This window comes from Cavia porcellus, unplaced genomic scaffold (assembly GCF_034190915.1).
Source record: "Cavia porcellus strain 051 isolate PalLab524CR breed Dunkin Hartley unplaced genomic scaffold, mCavPor4.1 scaffold_1, whole genome shotgun sequence".
NCBI classification, from domain to species: Eukaryota; Metazoa; Chordata; class Mammalia; order Rodentia; family Caviidae; genus Cavia; species Cavia porcellus.
Genome location: NW_026947484.1, coordinates 119575983 through 119595347, shown reverse-complemented (window position 1 = coordinate 119595347; position 19365 = coordinate 119575983).

Genomic DNA, 19365 nt, shown 5'->3' with positions numbered 1-19365 from the left:
AAGTAGATACAGTAAAAAGCTTTCTTTTATTATTCCTTATTTGATCGTATAGTGATACCTCAGCTTGAAAACTTATTTTTTTCAATAATTTTGAAAAAGACTAGTGCATCTGTGTTTGTGTGGGGAAGATGGCTATGGTCACGTTTGTCATCTTATGCAGTTTGCAAACAAAAGCAAAATATTACCAACTGCTTTGTTTGCAAACTGAATTGTTTGCAAACATGAGTATTTATGAATCGACGCATTACTGTATTTTTTTGTTTTTAATTTTTTATTTTTATTTTAAATTTTTTTCTTTGTTATTTTCCTCCTCCTGTACATTTTCTCCACATTTTTGTTTCAATATTTTTCCCCTTTTCCTTTCATAAACATGTCTATTCATATAGGTGTGCTTCTCTGGCTTGTGCCTTTTTTCATCCAGTGGTATTTATAAAAGGTAAAGGAATCCCTCTGTCTCTTTACATCTCTCCTACTTTTATCCATACCTTTTCTCTTGACTTCTTTCTTCTGTAGCTTACTCTTTCTCTATTTTTTTCATTCCTCTCCCTCTTTTTGTCTTCCTTTAATTTTTTCACTAAAATTTTTATCAGCCATAGAATCTTTGCCACCTCCATTTCTCATCACCAATTTTATACACAATTTTCTCCATTATTCCCTTCTAAATATATAACACATCTTTGCCACTATTAAGATCTTTGCCTTCACCTCCTCTTTCCTTCTTCCCAAACCACAGGGCAAAAGACTTTAATTTTTTTCTTTTTTCTCTTCTCTTCGCTTTTCTGGAGCTACCTGGTCCCCAAACTCCTGGGCTTTAGCTAATAGATTCTATAAAATGACTGTTGAATTTTGTTTTCACCTTTAGAGGAGTCATAGCCATTTTGTTTATTTCACATTAACTGTGGATCAAGACTTGGGTTGTTATGATGCTTAAACTCAAAGCATTTGATTTCTTCTCTAGGCTAAAGGGAGACTCAAAAGAGGGTGCCAATTAGCCTGGGTAGATATTACTATGTCACATTAGCCTGTTACTACTGTAACTGATTTGATTACATAAGAATGATCTTGGCTCAGTGGACAATTTCATGCCACTGAATCTGTCTGCTGAACCCACCATCGTACCAGGGAAAGCGACTACAAGAGTTCCTAAACCAAGAATTTGGCCTGTATCAGACTATGCAAAAATGCCTATAACCTGGCAGAAAGATGTCCGTGGCAGTTAGCTTCAGTGTGGCAGTGGAAGGCTCAGAGGAATTATGCAGGTGTGAGCACTCACACTCTGGCAAAGAAAATACTTGGAAATCACACAGGAAATGAATCATTGAAATATTTCATGGGTGTTCACATTGAACGCCTTTCGGTTTTTGTATGTTCCTTGAGTTATTTCATAATTCAGGGTCATTTTAGATTCTCTTCCGGTTTCCCATGTGTTGTAGTCAGGAATTGCAAGGAAAACAATTATATACAGGACAATATATATCACATCACCCAGGAGAATAGGGAAGGAAGGAAACAGAAAATTCCAAACCCTTTCCCTCAGTCAACTCTCCCATAGCAAAGGAAGAGGTCACAAAGGGAAAAGAAAACAAATGCTAGGTAGTGGAAATCTACGAGAAGTTCACAGAAGGCATGAAGAAAATATATGAGTTAAAGAGGAAATAAACTGAAAGTTTGAGGCAATTTCACTTAATATGCCCACAGTGAATTTCAGAGAAACAGATTTTAAAAATTGGATAGTCTAACCAAAACAGTTCAAAATCTGAATGGCATACTCAAAAGCATATGTAATACTCAAAAAGATGACAAACAGAAACATCTGAAATAAAAAAGTATGTAATTCTTATATTACAGAAGTGATCAATGTGAAGACAGAATATTTGAGACTGAGTGTAAAATAGTCAGTTTTGATAAAGATCTTGGTCAAAGAAACCAAAAAGAAAATAAGAGAAAACTGTCCAGCAGCTACAAGATGACAAGAAGAAGACCCATCTAAGGCTAACTGGAGTGAGAGAATCCACACATTGATTCACAGGCATGTTTACAGAAATCATAAAAGAAAATATTCCAAAATAAGGAAAGAATTTAAAGTATAAGTGACATTTAGAGAATAGAAAACAAGATTTTTAAAAAGCTCACTTTGGTGCATCCTTATCAAAATAAGTTTTCCAGAAAAAAAAACTAGAATTTTAAAAATAGCCAGATAAAAACAAAAACATGCATAAATGTAAATCAATTAGAATTACACCAGACTTCTCAACACAAACCCTAGAGGCCAAAATGAACAAGGAGTGAAGTATTTAAAGCTCAAAAAGAAATAACTTCTTGTCCAGATTAAATTATCCACCAAAGCTAACCCAGCAAAGCTATCTTTCAAAATAAGGTATTTCCATGAAAAAGATGAGCTCAAGATTGACTGCTAAACCAGTGTAAGAGAAAATACTTCTCTAGAGAAATACAACTAAAAATACAGAGGAAACCAGTGAGGTCAATGGGTAAATAGCAACAAAAATATCATGAAACAGAAAACAAAGGATACACAGACAGGTGATGAAGGCAATGATAGTAAATAAACAATTTCTCAATGTTAGTGGTCTCAACTTTCCAAATAGAAGACAGAGTGGCAGACAGAGTCAAAAATACAGAATCAATAGTCAGTTGTAATTAAGAAGCATCTAATCCAAAAATATATTCAGAGACTAAGAGTTAAAGGATGAAAAACATTGCATGCAGCATGACTCCAAAAACTAGCAGTGGTAGCAATTTTCATATCAGGCATAGTAAACTTCAAGATAAAATTGATTAGAACTGAAAAAGGTTACTATATGCTATTTAAGGAAACAATACAACAAGAAGAGATAACATTGACAAACATATGTGCACCAAATATTGGAGCACCTATCTTCATAAAACAAAAACTACTGAAATTAAAAAATCAATAAACACTAACACATCACAGCAGGGTGTTTTCACATCCCACTTTCACAAACAAATAGATCAACTAAACAAAAATGTAAGGAAAGAAATGAAAGAATTTCAGAGCTGAACCACATCCTTGAACTTATAGACTTAATGGATATATATGGAGTATTCCACCCCTTTACAACAGAGTATATTCTTTTCAGAAGCATATGATGCATTTTCCAAAATAGATCACATATTAGTCCATAAATCCTCCTTAAATAAATAGAAAAGTACCATATGCATACTATCTGACGACTGTGCAATTAACATTGAGACAAATTACAGAAGAAATTCTGGAAAAGACAATAGTTCCCAGAAAATTAACAATATACTTCTAAACAACCAATGGATGAAATCAAGGAAGACTTTTAAAATTTCTGGAAATTATAACAATGATAATACAATTAGCCAAAACCTTTGGGACACTATAAAAGTAGTTCTAAGAGGAAAATCCATTGCAAATAGAGCTCACATTAGGAAAATAAAATAAACTCAAGTGGACAATTCATATGAGCATTCTTTTTTTTTCTTTTTTTTTAATTTAAAGAAAAGATAAAACAAAAAGGGTAGAAATAATACATAATTTCAAAGAAAAAAATAGTAAGAAATCACTAGTTGATAATTGCATGCTGTCCTCTTACAAATAGTTGTTACAAAAATGAAGCATACAAAGTGAACATTCAAACAGTGAGACTGTAAACCGTTCTGTTCAACTATCCAACAAAAACTTAGTAATATGGTTATCAATCCTATACTTAAACATATCTGCGGTTATCCATATCTTCATGTATGTTAAGATTAAACAAACCAAAGCAGGATAAAATCACTCTGAACAAAGAATAATAGTATTGCGGAATTTCACATCATGACACAACAGAACCAGCGCTGGTTACTGTAGTGTCTTTTTCTTCAAAGTAGTTATTCATTGCATCAAGTATTATAAGATCAGTTCTCATAAACTGTTTATAAGTTCTATGCATGTATGAGTCTCAGCATGTATTTCTATCCTTTCTATATTAGAGGGAGAAACAAAACAAAGCAAGACAAAATAAAACATATTCCTTTAAACACATGAAACAAAAAGTCATATAAAAAACCACAGTTCAAGGTGTTCTACAATGGTTGCTGTGTTGTCTCTTGTTATCTTCAATAGAATTACCTATATCATCAGGCATAGTATAATTGAATATAGCAGTATAGAACAATATTAGTAAAAACAAAACATTGTAGACAGTGTAAAACTTCAAACAGGTAATAAGCAAACCAGAATGGATATCGTAGTGAATCTTCTCATCTTCAGTGTAGTTGCCTACACTCTCAGACTTGACACTATCAATAAAAACAGTTTTGAATAAAATCCATCGATACCAAACAGCAATCTAACAAACCGGATTCAATAAGATGAGTCATGGTAAAGTAGTATAAATTATACAGGGCTTCAGATTAAATTAATAGGAGATTAAGGATGATTACAGTACTACATCCTACTCTTTTGGGGATAGCTGTCTGTGCCCTTAGATCTAGTGCAAGTAGACAAACTGGGACAGAATATAATCTATCTAAATAGAGTAGTGTGAGTAATGGGGGCTTTAAATTCTGATACACTATTAACAAGATCCTCTGCCTTCTTTTTTTAGACTGTTCCTCCCCTTTCACAGGGTGCACTGTGCATTTTTCGGTCTCACAAATTCCCTTAGCTTTTAGATTGAGGGGGCAACCTGCTATTCACCTAAGTGGTTCTGAACCTTCTCCCTCCTGCACTTGATCTCCAGTTGTATTCCTTTATCTACAAAACCTGTCTTTCCGACCTATCTGCAGGTAGGAAGTCAAGTTGTCCCTATTACTCTCTGGTTCCCTATAACATAGAAAATTGTATTCTCATATTTGATTTTTGGTCTGTAAAATCTTTTTTAGGTTAATTATATTTTCTATGTAGAGCATCTTGGTGGACCCTGCCTCCTGATCTACTCTGCCTATGTTTCTTCTTTTCCTTTTTTTTTTTTAATGTGTCAAGGCCATCTATATTAGAGATTATAGACAACTTTCTCTGCTTCATTTCTGTCGTGCTATTTTTCTGCCATTAGTTGTCTACTGTTCCCTTTCATTTCACTTTTTGTTCCGTTCATTGTGGCCTCTCTGTCACTGTTTCTGAAATCCTGGTACTTTTTCTCTCTCTGTCCTGCAGTATTCTCTCTAGGGTTGGATTGGTGGTCACAAATTTCCCCAGTTCCTCTTTGTCTTGGAAGCATCTTGTTTCTCCATTAATTTCTAGAGATAGTTTTTCAGGGTACATCAATCTGGGCTGGAGGTTTTCTTTCAGGGCTTGGAATACTTCGCTCTAAGCTCTTCTTGAGGTGATGGTCTGTGTCAAGAAGTCTGCTGAGATTTTGATGGGTTTTCCCTTGTAGGTGGTCTGTTTCTTTTCTCTGATGGCTTTTAGTATTCTGTTCTTATATTGAATTTCTGGGATCTTGATTATTATTGGTTTGGGTGTAGCTCTGTTTTGGCTGTAGGTGGCTGGAATAATTATATTCCTCATACATCTGAATATCATTTCCTTTTCCTATGCTTGGAAAATTTTCCTTAATTGTTTCTGTGAATAGGCTTTGTATTTCCTTTGTTTTTACTCCTGCTTCTTCATTCACATTTTTTTCTTAAATTATAGATCCTCTTCTTGTCTTCTAGCATTTGTATTATTACTGCCTGTTTCCTTGTTATTTTTTAAATTTTATTTAAAGAGAAAAAAGACCAAACAGTAATACAGAATTTCAAAAATATAAACAGTAAGTTATATTAACACTAGTTAATAGATTACATATGGTCATCTTAGAAATAGTTTTTCGAGTTACAAAATTAAAGCATACAAAGTGGACATTCAAACAGTGAGACTGCAAACAGTTCTGTTCAATAATCCAACAAAAACTTAGTAATATAGTTATCTATCTTACACACTTAAATATACATGCAGTTATATCCATTAGAGCACTTTCTTTTCCTCTCTTTTTTACAATATCAATTACACATTTTGGGTTTTATTACTCCCACAGTTCTTATTACTTTTTAATTATTTTTATTTTAAAGAGATTAAGACAAAAGAGGACATAACAAAGCATAACACTGATGCCGTGTCTGATACTGCATGTTTGCCGCCCTCAGTCTGTTTTGTATTTACCTCTCCTGGATCAATGTTCCACCGGGCTAGGGACTGGGGACTTTTTCTTGTTTCTTTCTCTTGTCATGTTCTTGGTTTCTTCAAAACAGATGTACAGAAGAGGTCCCAGCCCCTTTCCTTGTTGGTTATGGTTCTTCTGAAGCATGCTGGCTATGGATTTCTGTCCTCGCCAGCTTGCTATTGGTCACTGAGGTGCAAAAAGGGGCCGCATATGCCAGCCCCTCCATTCCGGGTCAGTCAAAAATGCGGGGGCCTTCACTATGTTAGTGTGTGCCACATAACAAATTGGTTTGGGGTGACTTTTGGGCCCAGTCAGAGGCAAGACCCAGGCCAAGGATATCCCACCAATCTGGTCTGGGAAGGGAACAACTGACTGAAGTCACTGCCGTTCCTTTTTCCTGCCCTTTCTGCCGGATTCCAACATGTCGTCTAGTTGGTCGCCCCATTCCTGTGGGAGGGTCTTATTCCCAGCACTCACAATGCAGGTCCCTTGCCAGCTCATTGATCATTGGGATTCCCAACCTCTGACTTCAGCATGACCCAGGTTCCAGTGAGTAGCAGCAGTGAGATTTCAGGCAGCTTGGTTGACACGGTGAGAGTTTGGGCAGCTGGATCTCAGCAGCAGGAATTCAGACAGCTTGAGTCACAGCTGCGCAAGTTTGGGCCCTGCAGCTGAGAGCACCTGGCCACTAATCTTAGCTGCAATGGTAGCCCTGGGACTGCATGTTTGACCCATTCTTTTTCCTTCTTCCTGGGTGGAGAGAATCCATCTCCCTCTGTCCAGACCTCCCTATGATGTTTTATTTGGGCATCTGAGTTATCTGTCTCCCATATGAGAATTCTTAAGATACTTGAGAAACAACAACAAACCAGCTCCAAGCAAAAACTAAGGAGGGAAATTATAAAGATGTGAGCAGAAAAAAATGAAATTGAGACACACACAGAGAGAGAGAGAGAGAGAGAGAGAGAGAGAGATCAACAAATCAAAGAGCTGATTCTTTTAAAGAATAAATAAAATAGGTAAGCCTTTAACCAGACAAACCAAGAGACAGAAAAAATTCACATCAATGGAATTATAAATTAAAAGAGTGAAATCACAACAGACACTTGTGAAAATCCAGAAGATAGCAACAGTTTCAAAATTATATTCTAATGAATTAGCAAATTTTGAAGAGATGTACCAATTTCTAGATATCTAAGAACTACCAAAACTAACTCAAGAAGACAAAAATATGCTTAACAACCCAGTAACAACCATGAAATTGAAATAGCAATAAAGATTCTGCCTTCTAAAAAAAATCCCAGGACTTGATAGATTCACTGCTGAATTCTACAAAATCTTTAACGATGTTATATCACTAAGAATCCTCAGGTTCTTCAAAGAAATTGAAAGGAATAAGATGCTCCCAAATTCATTTATATAAGCCAGTATCACCCTACACCCAAAACCAAGTAAAAATCCAACTAAAAAAAGCCAATCTCCTTAATAAATATAGATACAAAATCCTCAACAAGATATTAAAATATAAAATGCAGCATATTATCAAAAAGATAATATACCATAACCAACAGATGCAAAGGTGGCTAGAAATATGTAATTCAATAAATATATCACATCAATAGAGATGTAATCAAAATCCATATTATCATATTAATAAATGCAGACAAGACTTTCAATAAAATCCAACATCACTTCATGATAAAAACTGTGAAAGAAACAGGCATAATGGGCCATACCTGAGTATGATAAAGGCTATATATGACAAACAGCCAATATCATACTAAAAGCATTTTCCCTAAAAACAGGAATAAGATAGTGATGTCCAATAACACCTGCTGTATTCATCACAGCACTTAAAATATTAGCCAGAACAATTAGGCAAGATAAATAAATATGAGGGATACATATAGGAAAGGAAAAATTGAAACTAACATTCTTTGCAGATGACATTATGCTCTATAGATGACCCAAAGAACTCCACCAAAAACTCTTAGAATTAATAACAAATTTCAGTAGTATAAAAGGATTCAAGATCAATGCACAAAAATTGTTAGTATTTGTACACACCAAAAATGAATAGAATGAGAATAAAATCATTTAAGTAATAACATTCACGGTATCTTTAAGAAAAATAAAATTCTTAGAAATTAACCTAACCAATGAAGTGAAAGACCTCTAAAAGAAAACTAAAGTATTCTGAAAAAGGAGATTGAAGAAGATATCAGAAAATGGGAAGATGTCCCATGCTTTTTAATAGACAGATTCAGTATTATCAAAATGATCATACTCCAAAAACTATTATACAGGTTGAATGCAATTCCAATAAAAATACCAACAGAACACACTGCTGATCTAAAAAAAAGATCTTAAAGTCATATGAGCCAGAAGAGATACAGAATTTCAAAAATAATTTTGGGCAAGAGCAAAATAGAAGACAGCAATACCTGACTTCAAGCTACACTACAAAGCAATAGTGATACAAATGGCATGGTAGTGGAGTAAAAACAGTTACATGGATCAATGGAACAGGATTGTGAATTCAGAACCAGACACATTCAGCTATTTAATCTTAACAAAGGGACAAAGAATGGCAATGACTAAGAAATCAAACAATAGAAAATGCTAGCATGGCTGTGGTGAAAAAGGAACCCTCCTGTATTGTTGGTCAGAATCCTATCTATTATGGAAATCAGTATGGAGATTTCTCAAAAAAGTAAAATTAGAAATTCCATGACCCAGCAATCCCCTAGGCATCTTCCCCAAAGAGCTTAAGACATCATACTACAGTGATACATGAGTACCAATATTTAAAACAGCAAAACTTACTATAGCTAAATCCTGGAAACAAGCTGTATTCTCATGAACAGAAGATTTAATTGAGAAAATGTGGTATCTATGTATAGTTAAATACTACTCACATTTGTAAGAAAATGTATCCACCCAGAAAATACAATGCTGAGTAAAATAAACCAGACACACAAATACCATATGGCAACTCTCATTTGAGTGAGGCAAAATATAAACACAAAGAATAATGTGTGATGTATCAAAGGTGACAAGGAGACGAATCTCTTTTAATAGGGAGATGATCCAAGGAACAAAGGCACAAGGTGTGAAGAAGAGGAGACGGGAGAAGTAGAATAAAGATATGCCATGTACAAGAATTTAACAATTTCAACAATTATAGGCATTTTGTCCCATAATCAGAGCTAAAATTAATGATATCAACAACAAGGAAAAATGGAATTAGGGAACTAGAGGAGGAGGGAAAGCAGGTAAGACAAAGAAAACAGTATTTAAAAAAACAAAGAAATGGGCTGAGGTAATATAGGTAAACCATTTTCCAAGTTGATTGCAAATTGTATGAATGGCAAGCATGTACTAATAAATTTAAAAATTTAAATTTGGTAAAGCACTGTTTTATTTATTCATTTTGCTAATTCAAAATTAATTGAGTAGCTCCTTTATGTCCCACACTTTGTTTAGTATTAGAAAATTAAAAATGAAATAGAATGATCCATGCTTTCAAAGAGTTTTAATCCAGGAAATTCTCAGCATTCATTTTTATGATAATCAAATTATTGAAAGGTGTTTTTTATGGAAGACCCAATAACTGACTCACCCTGTGAAATATCTGAACATAATTTTCACTCCTGAGCTTCATAGTATGGATTAACATGAAGGACACAGAGTCTGTTCAGATCATAATTAGAATCAGAGAATAGAACTTTTGGCCAATCATAAAGAATTCAGAAATAATTGAAGGATTAAATAAATTCTTCTAATGATACTATGGTGTGTTGATTATTTTTATCTCATTGATGAAACAAAATACCCAACATCCAAAGTTAGGGAAGAAAACATTTATTTAGCTCATGGTTTGTTGAGAGTTCAGTCCATAATCAGTTGGCTCCAAGGCACAGTGCCACATGGCAGATGGCAATAGTTCATGGTGGCAGAAGAGATCAAAGTCAACAAGAGCAAAAAGGATGGAGAACAGAGAAGACTCTTTCTGTTCGTTATATTGCATGTAGGCTACACTCACCATAGGACAGGTGTAGCATTCACACCCATAATCCCAACACTGGACCATGAATCAGCCACAGATTCTAGAAGCCTTCCCCTATAACTGAAAGAGGCTTTGGGGAGATATACAGACTCAAATCATGACATATAGTACGGAAGCAACTATCAGATAAACATCTGAGAAATGTGAAGATACTTTAGGAAAAACCTAAAATGAAATCTAGTTCAACAATTCCCTTACTCAATTTTTATAAAATTTTATTTTGTGATGCAGGAGTAAAATTAAGTTTAATTGTAAATTTTCATCAAATATATGTAGTTTTCAGTCAGTCATGAGTTCAACCATTCTCAGTGAAATAGTTCTTACTCTCCTTATATATGCCAAGTTAAACAACTGCTTGGAATATCAGTACAAACCAATGGCTGGCTCGCTCTCTTTTTACCATTGTGGTCAAGTTTCCTGTGTTCCAAATAAGTATTTTGTAAAATCTGGTACATCCGGCTTATTTTTGTATGTGTTATATCTAAATATTTGGTTACATCTTTAGTATAATTTATCATTTTAACCAATGTTGCTTATGGATTTTCTTGAAAGTTGATCCCTCTGGTCAGTAATCCATCCAATTTATCCATGCACTAAATACCCCAGAAAGAAAACAGGAGAGTGATGAACACTGCATAGCGATAATAGCACTGTTCCTGAAAGTAGCTAAGGTTTTAATGCTTTTCTACTGCAGCAGTATATTCATACAATTTTGTTCAGTTTTACTCATTTCACTGCTTTTCAAACTCTTAATATTATTGATATGATTTCAGTTCATAGTTTTCATCATATACAGGCTAACCTAACCTTTACTTATTAACTCTTTGCAACAAGGACACTGTCTATAGTCCTTACAAAGTGGGCGAGAACTGCCATTACTCTTTGTGCCAGAAACATGAGATACTTCAGGAAAAATATTGTAATCTGTTGGTTAGTTCCTTCTGATAGAATAATTAATTGAAACAAAGAGGCTGGCGATTGGGGGAGAGCCAGACACCAGCCCTCTCCTGAAAATTGGTGCCATTCACAGACTGCTGAGGAGTACAACAAGAATTCAACAAGAAGCTAAGACCTCCTGCGAGTGGGCACCATGCATCAGCTGCTGGAAGGACAGTCAGACTCCAGTCTTTTCCTGTGGTTCAATGCCATTCATAGACTTTGGGAGAAGAGAATAAGTCACCAAGAAACAAGCCCTCCCTGCAAATCAACACCATGTTCAGGCCACTAGGGGGAAAGCCAAACCCCAGCACCTTCCAGTGTGGACACAAAGAAACAAGAAAAGCCAACATTCATAAGCAACCAGCTGATCCAGAGAAACAGAGGCTGTAATGAGAGCTAATGAGGTAAAATACAACACAATGCTGGTAGTGTTGTGTTTCACTGACTTCGTAGGCCTAAAGCTGGTAATCTCATCATCTATTCAGAGGATGACAATATACAATGTAGCATACAGGGCAGATGGTGGCCATTATTAATTCTCTATTATATTGCTTTGGAATCCTGTATTTTTCTCATTGTTTTGTTTGGTTGGAGTTTACTGTATCTTGTCTTGTTTGATTTTTGATAGCATTGGTATCTATTTCAAAGATACAAAATATATCAGTCATTTTTGAAGTACTGTATTGCATTTAATGTTTTGTTTTTATTGGTTCTTTTCTGTTTCTGCTTTCTTTGATTTTATGTGTCTGAAGGTATGGTCAGCTATTTTGAAGATAATAAGAGGTGTTATGATAACCATTATTGATTTCCTATTACATTGTTTTGAAATCTTGTGTCATATTGTTTTGTTTTGATTGTATTTATTGTTTTGTTTTGCTTGGTTTTACTCTCTCTAATTTCTTTAAAAAAGATATTTGCTTTTATTTGTGATGTTTTTCTTTTTAATTTTACTTTTGGGGTCTTAAAATTATACCCTAGATTTGGAAAAATCATTTTCTCTTTCCACTCTATGCTTCACTATTTGTACCTCGCTATTACCCAGCCTGTTAAGGCTCTTTAGCTACATTTATGTTGTATTAAGCCAGCATAGTGAGCTCTTCAATTGAGTTTTTCATGTCTTACTTTCGAAACTTCTATTTGGTTCTTTTACATAGTCCGATATGTAGTATATACAGTGTCAGTTTCTTGTAACAATTTTCAAACTTGGATTTCTTTTTCTTCTTTATCATTCTATCCTGTGGTTGCTAGTCTATTTGATATCAGAGATGAGGTGTTAGCATGTTTGTTTTCTTCCTTGAGTCTTTTCATATTTATGGAGTCTATTCTTTATGTGCTCACTCATATTTGACAAGGGCACATGCCATATGTCAGAAGCATTACTAGAAGGAACATCAGACTTCATATTATAGACAAAGCCAAATCAAAGACCATGGATGAGCATCTGTGAGGTCATGAAAGAAAAATTCTATCAATTTATCAAATATATGTTCCAAATACTAAAGTGAAGTAAAAGTATTTGAGATATGCAACCAAAACAATTTATCTCCAACAACTCTATAGTATAAAAAATGTGAAAGATAATCCCACAAGAAGAAGAAAAATAGTACCAGAAGGAAAATGGTACAGATGTATACTATATATTTTTATGTAAAGACCACTAAGTAAAGATTTGGAGTGATTAAAAAAACACCAGAAATAAAATGTAATCAATAAAAACTAAATATAAAAGGGAAAAAAGAGAAAATGACAAAAAAAGATGTGATAAAAATCACACATGATGTCAAATTTAAATAATCATTGTAATAACATGTTGAAAATAAATGGTTTATATGCTTTATTATTATACAAAACTATATATAGGATTGTGAAAGGCTCAAACTTTCCTGGTGACAAAGAGACCCATTTTAAGTATGCTAAATAAATAAATCCAAAGCAAAACAATGGAAACGATGTATTTTGGTATTACTAACCAAAACAAAGGTGGGATGCCTTATTTATAGTATTAGATAAAGTAGGTTTCAAAGATCTGAGGAATGAAACTGGCCAGTTAATAATGGAGAAGGGATAAATCAATCAAGAGAACATAATTATAAAAGTTTATACATCTAATAATAGAGTTTCATGACATCTGAAATAAAATTGATGTAATTACAAGAAGAAGTAAGTCAGTCCCTTGTTAAAGTAAGATTTTATTGCTTTTCTCTCTAATAGAATAAGTAGACAGAAAATAGGTAAAGGTGTATAAGATTTGAATAAAATTATCAACCAACTGACTTAATTAATATTTAAAGAACATTATACTCAAATAATGGAAATAATCATTTCGTTAGGCACTCAAATTATTTCTTTAAATTTATCTAGATTTATCATCAACATATAAAAATTATGTTTATATAGCTTAGCATAAACTTATATAGTTTTTAAATATAATAAGATATAAAAATGTGAATGTATAAATAACAAAAATTATAACTTATTCAATAGAAAAATATGTTTATGAAAAATACATCAGGAAACCTAAAGAAACACTTTATGCATGGAGAGTATCACTCAATATTTTAAGGTATCAATTTTTTCCAAATAATTAAATCCATTTTACTTATAACCAATAAGGATTTTTTAAAGGAACTGGGCAACTTGTTTCCATTTTATATAGAAGGCAAAGGATAAGGTGATGACCCTTTTTAAAAAAAGCAGTGAAGACACTTGCTGATGAAAATAAGGTAGGCAAGATCTCTTCTCAGATATAAAAAGCATACAACCATAATTGCTATGGGCTAATATTAATGACGGAGGAGTAACAGAAAATTTCACTGCGTGATCCTGTTGGCACATTTCAGAAACAGACTCATACTTATAAGTGAAATTGATATGTATGAAAGGTCACTGGACATTATAGGGAAATGAATGAGACTGAATAATAGATTAATCATGAGAAAACAATTTTTTGCCTTCACATTCCTCATAAAAAATTTTACAATGGATTCAAACTTACATGTCAGAGGCAAAAAATTTAAAAATACAGAAAGAAATAAGGTATCATATCTTCCGTGCCTTCCTTAGTATATGGAAATTTTCTCTTATACAGGGTGTAAGAGGTGTTAAATAAATGAATGAACAAAAAGAAAAGAAGTATTAAACAAAGGAAGATACTAACAAATGAGTCAAAATTCAAATTTCTAACTAAGGGCTCTGTAAAGAAAGAATGCAAGTAAATGGAATTTCTGAGAGTGGAATTCTAAGGTTATCACACAAAGGTCAACATTCACAAAACCTCCAGTCCAGTAATTCCTTCCTAAGAACCTTTATATAGTATGATTGGATATATGTTCAAAAACCTTAATATTAGCAAATCTGAGTATGTGTTAAATTTTCATGCACAAAATAAGGAATGAAAAATGTGCTGCTTTAGAAAATTATGCAGTCACCAAAACGTATGCATTAGACATGGTGTGATCAAAAACTAAGGTGAATGCCCAAATGTGAATATTAACTATACTAAAAGACACATTTCTTTTGGTTTACTTCAAAATACTTCCATATACATTAAACACACTAATCCTATCATTCTGACTACTTCCTGATGCAGTTTTGGAAGTACACTTTCATGTCTTTTGCCATTTTGCCATGGCTGGCTTGATGATGTAAATCAACTCAAAACTTTTACTTTTCACAATCATTTTGATGCTAGAGAAGAACCAGAAGTCACATTGTACCAAGGTAACTGTATAATTTGCATGAAAAGAGACTGTAGTATTTTTATGCATCTGCTTTTCCATTGCTGTGTTTTTGATCACCCTCCCGAAAGAGTATTTCCAGAACTGCTACAGAAAACAGCAAAAGCTATAGGATAAGGTCAAAGCCAAGGCATTTTGAAAGAAATTAGTGCTATCATGTCTTTTACTATAATAAGTTTTTAAAATTTAAATATTCAACATGTATTTTGATCACAACTTGTGGCTACATAAACCATTATGAATAAATTAAAAACAACTATTTTTTTTTAAAAAAAAACAATCTCAAGATTATATATGATTTTTTACAAAGCTCAAAAGCAAACAAAAATAAATATTGTTAAGTAAATTTACATATGGTAAAAGTATTTAATAAAGCAAAAGAATGATAACCATAAAATCTGGGGTAGAAATTTCTTTTGGGGAAGGCTGGAAACAGAAGCAGAGCACAGGAAGAAGTCATCTGGTAGGCGATAGACTAGTTTTTAAACTGGACTCACATTTGTTCATGTTAATGTTCTACACCCTAACATGCATCTGTTTTTACATATGTTCTTTTCTATACTTCAAATATAATAAAATACAAACTTAAAATTCTATTATTTTTATTTTAGGAAAATATTCCTCTTCAAAAGTACTGATTAAGTTTAGCAGCACTAACACTTTCTGATCATAAATTATTAATTCTGTATTTTCTCCATAACTTTTTCATTTTTTTGTTCTATGCTGAACCAACTTCAGTCTTCTATCAGCCCTGTTATAATATAAGCCATTAAAAAATTGAAGATGTGTTCAAGTAAATGTTGAGTGTTTTGGGAGAATTGCTTTCTAAATATTTCTTGTTACATTACTGCTAATATATCCAGAGCCAAGTGAATTATTAGAATACAAGTAGTCTCACTGACTCATTTTAAGCATTCCATCAAAGCAATAATGCCTAGCAATTTATTTCCCATACGTATAATTTATTTTTATCACATTACTTACTACCTGGTATTTATTTTATCTTTCAGGGATCACATAACTAATTTATGAAAATCACCTTGAATTATATACCTATCTCTAAGAGTTTAACACTTTCATTGAAATTAAAGTAGATCCACCCTGACAGGGACCTCTTTTTGAATACAGAGCAGAGCAAACCTCTGGAATACTGGGTCCTAGTTCTGGTTCTGTAATTGACAAAAAACATATTCTTATTCAAATTAGGCTTGCTTCCAAATCTCAGTATTCTTATCTATAAAATAAGAGCTGGTATAGTTGTTCCCTAGATAAGCTGCTTAATTCTGTTTCTAAAATAATATAAATTGCATCATGAGCTTTTAAAAGTGAACTGAAATATTCATTTTAAGACTCAAAGCACAGAATTTGAAAATAAATTATTAGTAGGGATGATACTTAATATTTGTGATATAAACTAAAATTTCCCTCTCACCATATTTGTTAGGCTGCCAATGATCTATCATATATTCCACTCCCCTCATTTAAGTATCTTAATAATAATTTTCTCAGCAAGAAAGGAGATACAGCCTAAGCAAATCTATTGAGGAAGTTGATGTTTAAACATATAGTCTTGAAAAAAAATTTCTTGAGTTACATTAAATATCAAATATTTGACCTCAAATATCAGGAGACAAAGCATAAAATTGTAAATGTACATGGATACATTAGAGTAAGAATCATGATAATGTAAGCTCCAGGTTTTTTTTTTTTTTTTAACATAGGGAAACATATTATCAATCAGAGACAACAAAATAGGAGAAAATTGGTAGGGAAGAACAATTTTATAAAGCATTATACCTGATGCCCTTTGAAGGTTCCAAGATAGGATTGTCTTGTCTTTGGTTATGATGGGTTATTGAGAGGGAAATAGAAATATTTAGTTTTGTGGCAGAAATAGCATGCATCTTGTATATTGTCAATTTTCAGAGGAGACATACTAATTACCTTATTAGGAGTCCCACCTCCCCGAGGTGCCAAAGCAAAATAGTAGTAAAGTGGCCTTCACTATAGACTTGAACCACGCCCCAGATTACCTCAGCAATAATACTGGGTGAGGATGCCTGACAACCTAGAGGACCCTCAGCTTGTAGGGATCTGGGTAAGGAGAAAAAGAAGTAAGAACATTTACACTTGATGGCTGAAATCATAAAAGTACTGTGACACTCAGCACTTATGTCTACCTAAAATGATAGAGCCAGTTGAAGCAAAGTTCATTATAGTTACATGAAACACCAGAAGGAAATCATAAACTGGATAGTCCTTGCTACATGAAACTATCTTCACATAAACAGGACACCACTCTGGGGAAGAGGGGCTAAAGAATTTGATTTAATTGTATCATCATTTCCTTTTTTAAAAGTTAAAAATCATAGACTGAGTTGCATTGATGATTAAATCTAAACTTTCCTATATAAAAGTGGAATGGGAATATATTTTTAAAGTAAATTTCCTTTTCTAGAAAAGTAAAACATTGTAAATATTCAAAGTTTAATACTGTACTATGCCAACGGTTTTATCAATATTGCAATATTAAACATTTATTAATAATGTAAACAAACAATTATTATCATTAATTTGTTGTCACTACTTTTAGCAGCTCTTTTTGAACTCCTAAATACTTCTAACTCAAACACATAGAATTTAACAGAGAGACATACCATATTCATGAATCAGAAATCAGGACTCTTAATATTTTAAATCTCTTATTTGAGTTTTGGGTTTAATGTGATCCCAATCAAAATTCTACGTAGTCTTTTGTTTTGGTAGAAAAGTTAATTCTAAAATCTAGAGTGAAGGAGACTAGGGATACAGCTCTGTGTGGCACATTGCCTATCTGGCAAGTGCAAGGTCAAGTTCAATCCCCGGTACCAAAAAAAAAAAAAAAAAAAAAAAAAAAGTTATAGCATAAAATCTAGAGTGAAGAACAAAAAATCTTGAATAAAAGAACCAATTTTTGGAAGGAGATGGGAGGATATGTACTACCTGAATTTTAGACTTACTTTAATGTTATAAACTATTAGGAGGTAGAACAATGGAACAAAATAGATGGTCTAGAAATAGATTCTTATATATTCCATCTATTTTCAAACAAAGTTGACCAAGTAACTTAATAGATAAAGATTTTTTTCCAAAAATGGCAATGAAAAAAAATTGGCACATATTTTTAAAAGTCTTACATCTCAAATGATATTTACTAATCATTTCAAAATGGAAAATAAACCCTAATGTAAAACTCAGAACTTTAAGAAAGAAATACAGAAGAAAGTCTTTTGATTCCAGATGAAATAAATATATTTCAGATAGGGTAAACATTTCATAACTCATGAAATTTGAAAGCTGAACTTTATCAAAATGAAAACTTCCACTCTTCAGAAGATGCTATCAAGAAATGAAAATGCTAAGTACAGACTAGAATAAAATATTTACAAAAATTATTTAGAAAATAATTCATGCCCAGAGTATACAAGTTTTCTTGTAACTAATAATAACAGTGCAATTATAAAAGTTGACAAAAGATTTGGACATTTAAGTGATGTTGGTAAGATGCAGTCACATGCAAAGATGCCCAAATCCTTAACCATTTTGAAATGCAAATTCAATTGATTTTGATATCATGATATACTTATTAACTAAACAAACACTGACAACATCAAATACTTATAGGTTGCATAACTGGAACTTTTGTATTGTGCTTATGGTGATAGGAAATTATAGAGCAGTTTTAAATATCCATTTTCTATTTTCTTATAAATTTAAACTTACTTGTACCAAATGACTCAGCAATGTCATTCTTAGCTATTTATTCAGAATAAAAGACAACTCTGAACATAAAAATTTATATCCACATATTTATAGACTTATGGTTAGTGGAAATGATCAAATATAAGCCCAATAAGTGTTATTGTTCTAGTTGGAAAAAAGCTACTAACACTGGACCTGAGATCAACCATAGTGGAAAATAATTCTGTGAATCATTTTTCACATATTTTTCTTTTGAAAGTTTCAGTTGGGTATAAAGCCTATCATAATTCATATGTATTATATCTGTTTCACTCCCTAATAAAAATCTTAGAGGACTTGCTGCTTTTTAGAAGCTAAAGGTAATATAAGTGCACCACTGGGAAATGTTTATTGAGAAATGAATTGGACAAGAGAAAGAAAGCAAGTGTATAACTTAAATTAGTAAAAAAAAAAAAAAAAAAAGTAGAAACAGCTTTATAGTGATTCAAAATGTATACACCCTAAAAGTAATAATCACAATAATTTAATGTCCATCATATAATAATTTTTGATAATCATGAGTGAATGAACACAATCTTAAGAAAGGGTATAGTTTTCAAAATAAGATTAAAAAATGGTATCATGATATGTGACCTGGAAATGTCGAATGTCTGAGTAATACGTCACTATTCCTTCCAGGTTTTCCTCATTCATGATGATTTTTGTCAATAATGAAACAAAAGAACCTATCTAAAATAGATCATTTCCT